The sequence below is a fragment of the Octopus bimaculoides genome, chromosome 8, assembly GCF_046866305.1.
Source record: "Octopus bimaculoides isolate indiv1 chromosome 8, ASM4686630v1, whole genome shotgun sequence".
Taxonomy (NCBI): Eukaryota; Metazoa; Mollusca; class Cephalopoda; order Octopoda; family Octopodidae; genus Octopus; species Octopus bimaculoides.
This window is the reverse complement of record NC_142935.1, coordinates 44,824,012-44,831,511: the sequence shown is the minus strand read 5'-3', so window position 1 is coordinate 44,831,511 and position 7,500 is coordinate 44,824,012. Positions and strand designations below refer to the sequence as shown.

The window sequence follows — 7,500 nt, the reverse complement described above, 5'->3', positions numbered from 1 at the left end:
AAACAATTATGATTTCTGATAAACTTATAAACAATTATCAACTTATTTAATTTGCCTTATTTTGAACACTTTTATGTTAACTGTTTAAACACAAAGCCTCTCAACATTTTCTTATTATTGTCAAAGACACTATCTCTATATTTTAATATATCTATGTTGACTAATTTTTAACACCACAAAGGCTATACAAAGCCTTATACTTTACTTTTGAAAATCTCATTTTAAAAAAAGTGAAACCGGTCAAGTCATTAAATATCTTTAAAAAACCTCTGCATTTTCAAATCTTCTTCCCTGTATATTTTCACTCGTGCGGTACCTTCCAATTTTACTTTGTTATATAAATGAATACATATATCCCTATATGTATACACATACACATATATACACACATACATTCTGACATACACATACATACGTATATACATACATACACATATATATGCACACACACACACACACACATACATATACACACACATAAGTATCCCCTCCAGCTCACACACCCTCACATCTCCGCCCACGCACCTACCACCATCATCATCGTCGCCCAACGTCCATTTTCCATGTGCACGCTAAACGACAACGACGATGATGATAATGATGGATGCATGCGCAAATATATGGGCACGTATGAGGCAAAAAAATACTCACGCGTGGGTATGTGTGTGCATATACATATTTAGACATATACATATCCACACACATGTATACATACATGTATGCACACATGTGCATGTGCTTGTATCACACCCGTATATTTACATATACCCACAAACACATGCACACGTACACACACACACATCTACATTTGCTTTCTATTAGAACTATAGTTAAGGACATGAAGAATTTAAGATAATGTATCTCAGCATCATAAGGTAGCGAGTTGGCAGAATTGTTAGCACGCCGGGCGAAATGCTTAGCGGCATTTCGTCCGTCTTTACGTTCTGAGTTCAAATTCCGCTGAGGTCGACTTTGTCTTTCATCCTTTCGGGGTCGATAAATTAAATACTGGTTGCGTACTGGGTCGATCTAATCGACTGGCCCCCTCTCCAAAAATTTCAGGCCTTGTGTCTAGAGTAGAAAAGAATATTTATTATACTCAAAGGTGGCGAGCTGGCAGAATCGTAAGCACGCCGAGCAAAATGCTTAACGGTATTTCGTCCGTCTTTACGTTCTGAGTTCAATTTCCACCGAGCTCGACTTTGTCTTTCATGCTTTCGAGGTCGACAAAATAAGTATCAGTTTATCACTGGGGTTCGTTGCAATCGACCCACCCGCTTTCCCGATCTCACTGGCCTTGAGCTAAAATTTGAAACGAATCGATGTCGATATGGTGAAGGGTATTTTTGGCCGTCGATCTCTTGGTTGACGATCATTGAGAATTTTCAAAAGTCTTTTGATGAGCATTGCTGTTGATGATGGAACTGCATTGCCGACTAGGGATAAACTCTTCAGATATGTCATTTATACCGTCGTGAAGATCACAGTTCCAGCATGCTTAAGCAAGGAATTACCAGAAGCTTTCACTTGTGTGGTACCTCTGGTGACAAAAGTAGTGTGGAGAATGTGACAGAGAGAATTGACGACACGTTTGATTTTTCCTTCTGTATCTCCTTCTCTCCCCTCCGTCTGTCTCTTTTTGTCTCTCTGCCTCTCACAGTCTCTCTCTTTCTTTCTCTGTCTTTCTCCCCACCTCACTCTCTTTCTCTCTCTCTATCTCTCTCTCTCTCTCTCTCTCACTTCAGCAACTTCAAGCACCACTTAAAAAATATGAGGCTAGAGATTGAAGTATTGCCACCCTTTAATAAATATCATGAAACATAGGAGAAAGTGGGGAAAATGGGTTGTGATGAAAGGACTCACTCTTCAGTTTCTCTTGAAAGTTGTATTTAGTGGAGAAGAAAGGATAGTTGAGGTATTTATTTTTTTGTATCCCTTGATCCTCCCTAAGTGGCTCTTCTCCACATTTGTAGACATATCTTAATAGCACAAAGCATAATGTGTGTGTGTGTGTGTGTGTGTAGTATGAAGTATGTATATTTATATGTATGTAATAAGCATGACTGTATGTGCATGTACGTATGTATGTATCTATAAATATATATATATATATATATATATATATATATATATATATATATATATATATATATATATATATATATATATATATATATATAGGGACGGTAAACTTACGAACGTGTGTGTATATATGTATGTATGTATTTGTATATGTGCGTTTGTATGTAAGTGTGTAAGGGTATTCGTACTTCCAATTTTGTATACATAAAGATGTATATGTTTATACAAGAATATATGAACAACGCATGTATGTTGCAAGCATTAACTGGTAGAGAAAGTTATAGGATTGTATCAAAATCGATTAATAAAGAAGTGAATGATAGCCATTCCGTGTCTTATATTAATACCGTTACCCTACCAAGTACATCAGTATATGCTTCAATATACGATGAAGCTGCAAGCGTTATACGCACCCGCACGTCTGTTTTTATGTATGTATGTATGTATGTATGTATGTATGTATGTATGTATGTATGTATGTATGCATGTGTGTATGTATGTATGTATGCATGTGTATCTATGCATGTATGTGTGTATGTATGAATGAATGTATGCATTTATGCGAGTATGTATATTTGGTTGACAGCTTTCGACTTTTTCTATTCAAAGGGGTTTTAAGCCAATATTTACATGCTGTTATTCATAGCTGTACATGCTTCGAGATACACCGTTCCAAAGAAGAAAAAAGAATTATTTACACTGTAATACTTAGTAATTTGCTTTTTATACTTTGATCTTACACACACACACACACACACACACACATACACACACACACACACACACATACACACACACACACACAAACACACACACACACACACCAGAATATTTCTGTTGCTCCAGTTTCAAAACAAATATCTTGAATCTAAGTGGCCCTTGTGACAAATACGGAAACAGCTATGATTATTGGGCGAGAAAGATGACTATATATTGTTTTACTCGTTTCAGTCATTTGATTGTGACCATGCTTGAATACCGCCTTGAAGGGTTTTAACGGGAACGTAAATACACCAACGCCGGTTGTCAAACGGTGACGGAGAACAAATACAGACAAAAAAACGCACAGATGTATATATATATATGTGTGTGTGTGTGTGTGTGTGTGTGTGTGTGTGTGTGTGTGTGTGTGTGCGCGCGCGCGTGTGTATGACGGGATTCTTTCAGTTTCCGACTACCAAATCCACTCGCAAGGCTATATATATATGTGTGTGTGTGTGTGTGTGTGTGTGTGTGTGTGTGTGTGTGTGTGTGTGTGTGTGTGTGTGTGTGTGTGTGTATTATTATTATTATTATCATTATTATTATTATCATTATTATTATTATTATTATTATTATTATTATTATTATTATTATTATTATTATTATTACTCGGCTGATGTTCTAGAGAAACTCAAGAGTCATGAGTTTCGTCCATTGGCTCTCATCAAACTGCTTGATAAGTGCTAAAATACGAAACTGTAACTTCTGCCAACTAATAAAAATATTTATACAATCTGTATGTATGGGTGTGTGCCTATTAATTAATTAATTAATTAATTAATTAATTAATTAATGACAAGATAACAGGAGTTGTATTATCGACTTCATTAACTTACAGCTGTTTCTGATATAAGAAAGCATGCAATCAGAGTTGAATGCTTGTGCAATATCCTATTTTTGCTTATTTGTCTTACAACGTATATTTTATTTGTTCCTTCCCCGATACTCAGTATTTATTTAAGGTGCGTGTATGATACTTATTTGGGTGCCAGCGTAGTATGTGATCTACATACATGTTTCTGGTATAGCTTGTGATCTACATTAGTTCAAATGGTATAGTTTGTGATCTACACCGAGTTTTTGATCTACATTTAAAATTCATCTATTTACTCGTCTTCCAGTTGGTTTGGTATATAAACCAAAAAAAAAAGAAAAACTTTTATGATTTAAACAGTTTTAGTCCTGAGCCCTTTTAAAGAAGCCGTGATGAGAGCAAAAGAATTTTACACACAGGTTATTAGAGATGAAGAAGCTGCAATAGAATTTCTCCGACGCTATGAACTCCTTGATGAACATGGAGATATTCATCAATAAAAATTTTTCTTTTTCTTTTATTTCTGAAATGTTTAACTCACTCCTCTAATTATAATTTATAACAAAATTTTGAATATAGATCACAAGCTAGTCTAGATTTAAGTTGCGGTAGATCACAATGGCATATAGATCACATGCTATACCGGCACCCTGTTAGATGGTACCTGTTAGATCTCTCTTTCCCCATTTGTTAGCTGTTTTATCTTTACATTCTTACATGTGGTTGCTAGTTGAACTGTGCCTATCAACCATACGTATTTATTTGGTCAACGTTGCACCTTACTAGCTCTACAGTATAAGTTTCCAGCCGCAGAAAATAAACTAATGTTCTTTAAAAGATACATTGGGTCATTTTTTTAGTTGACTATACTATTGTACATGTTTGCCACTCCTTAAAGTGACGAAGTATATTTACTTTACAGTAACTATTCATAGCCGAGTAAACTGGGCATCGTGTCCACAGAGGCAATGCAGTGTCATGACATGGTACAATGCGAACTACCGATATTTATATTATTCACAACCAACTTATCTACTATATACTGAACGTTTCCCCTCTCCATAAAGGATTTGTATTCAGTATTGTAAACTACCGGATTACTAACCAGAGTGAACCTCCACACATGCTAGAAATGGCAGCAAAAATCTCCCTCATATCTCATGCCCTTCTGTCTCAAAAAATAACGGCACACTAGAAAATGAACTTCTACATGCACAGAGCATAGGGTAAATACAGGATGGTCATGGCTGGAATGCTTTTGATCATAGGCCTGCTCGATCGAGACTGATCTGATACTAAACATGAACAATAACATCAGTGCTGCCACTACTTAGAGGAGTGATATACTCTAACCGTTTAGTATCTATTTACAGTAAGGTGTTCGTAGTAGTGTGAGAATTAAGTTTCATGAACACAAATAAAATTCAGTACTAACAGCAAGAATTGAACACAACCCCTCTCGGTTGATTGTCCACTACCTCGATCGAACAATCACCACAAACCTTCCATAGAGAATCTATCGCTATATAAATCGATATCGGTTATCAGTACTACGACTACAGCGCAACATATTCGCTGTACGAACTGCAGCCGACAGTTGCAAAGAGAAGCTAAAGTATAGCTTAAACTGTCCTTTACACGTGTCAAGCGACGTCAAACGCTAGCATACTGCTAGCAAGACTTCAGTAAGAACCAGTGCTATTGGTTGTTAGCTACCTCGTTATTGATTATTTTGTCAAAATATCTTGGGTATTGGCGAAGACTGTCTGTAATTATCTGTAGCGTGGCGGAAGGAGCATTGAGGGCGGAAGTGGTTGTGTGCTGGTGGGGAGTAGTAAGATCAAAAAAAATTCACCATTATTAAAAAAACGAAAAACATTGCATCTATATACTTAGGTGAAGATTATATATTTAGTTGCAGGGTATATACTTAGTTAAGGATTCAGTATATTTGTGTGTGTGTGTGTGTGTGTGTGTGTGTGTGTGTGTGTGTGTGCGTGCGCGCGCGCGTGTGTGTCTTTTATCTTTTATTGGTTTCAGCCAAAGGCTGGGGCCATGCTGCAGCACCGCCTTTCAGTGTGTTTGGATTTCCTTTCTATACTATATTTGAAGAAGTGAGTTGGACGGAGCAGCTCTCTTATCTATATTGCACCGGCATCTCTTCAGTTATCAATGCCCGATAACTGAAGAGGTGCCGGTTTTATTATGGCAACCGAATAATTGTCACATATATTACAGATAAATTCCTCTATGTACATAATATCGAGGTCTCTTTCATTCTTTTGTTGTCTTACCATTACTCCTTGTTTCTTTCCGTGTTCCTTTCTGTAGAAGAGCGTAGGCTCGAAACGTTAAAGACTTTCTCAATTCCCGAGCGTTATACTAATACATCTATTTGTTTTCAACACCATCTGTCTTCATCTGTTGTTTTTTTTTGTGAATTCTCCCTATATATATATATATATATATATATATATATATATATATATATATATATATATATATATATATATATATATATCTTGTAAATAATAATAATGGTATTTTTATATAAGCTTAAAGCTTATGGTGATCCCCGGACAATGACTAAGTCTAATAAACCATTCGCATTGAAATCATATATATATATATAGAGAGAGAGAGAGAGAGAGAGAGAGACAGACAGACAGACAGACAGACAGACAGAGACAGACAGACAGACAGACAGACAGACAGACGGAGACAGACAGACAGACAGAGTGATGTAGTTATGTTTGCAATTAAACAAATATATGTGCATATAATTGTATACACACACGCAGACACATCTATATATATATGTGCGTGTTTGTCTGCATATGCATATATATTTCAATTGATTGGCTGATAGATAGATAGATAGATAGATAGATAGATAGATAGATAGATAGATAGATAGATAGATAGATAGATAGATAGATAGATGTTTAGCTTAGGCATAACGATACTAATAAACTGGTGTACGAAATGAATATATTCAAAATCATTGCTTATACCGAGGTATCAAGATGACTGGTTTCAAATTCTCATGTCTATGGCGAATACAGGTTTAGTATCATATAAGCTGGGGGTTCGTTGCAACTCTTAATATCATATCTGTATCATCAGTTTCGATATTTGGTTATGTAAATCTCTTCTAGTCACTCCGTTTCCAGATGATTTAAGAATGATTATACTTCTATAGAACACGACACTCAAGTTTCTACTCGATTTTAAAACTATTTTAAAAATTACAAAAATTCAAGAATAAGAGATAAAAATATATGCGTAATTATAGTCTCAAATTAACTAAATAATTTCCGTTTTCACTTCATCTAGAGTTCTTAATATACTAAAATACTTTAATTGCTCATTCGTCATTCACACAGTTCAATTATGAAATCTGCTATTCATACAGGGCGCATATACGTAGCACAGTGTTTGAGATAAAGGACTGCTATATAAGTAGTGGAAAACCATTTCGTTCATTACATGAAAGATAACTTTTCAAGAGAAATTCAATAGTATTCTGTTAAACCCAATGTTAAGAAGAATTCTTGGCCATTTATAGCTATTTTTCAGTTTAAGAACGCCGGATATTCTGCTACTGTGTGTGTGTGTGTGTGTGTGTGTGTGTGTGTGTGTGTGTGTGTGTGTGTGTGTGTACGGATATATATATATATATATATATATATATATATAAAATATATGTATGTATATATATATATATAAATATACATAACTAGATGCACACACACATGGGTTTATGTACATATATATATACATATATATATATATACACATATATATATATGTGTGTGGGTATGCGTGTAAGTCTATAGAAA

At 35.2% G+C, this 7,500-nt stretch overlaps 1 long non-coding RNA gene across 1 annotated transcript in view; it reads left to right on the top strand.

Moving 5' to 3' along the window:
* The first annotated feature begins 1,823 nt into the window (after positions 1-1,823).
* Positions 1,824-7,500, top strand: part of LOC149134381 (uncharacterized) — a 75,251-nt gene continuing 69,574 nt past the window's right edge. Inside the window, exon 1 of the long non-coding RNA XR_016242863.1 lies at positions 1,824-1,915. This is a non-coding gene — a long non-coding RNA (uncharacterized LOC149134381). The remainder of the gene's footprint in view (positions 1,916-7,500) is intronic.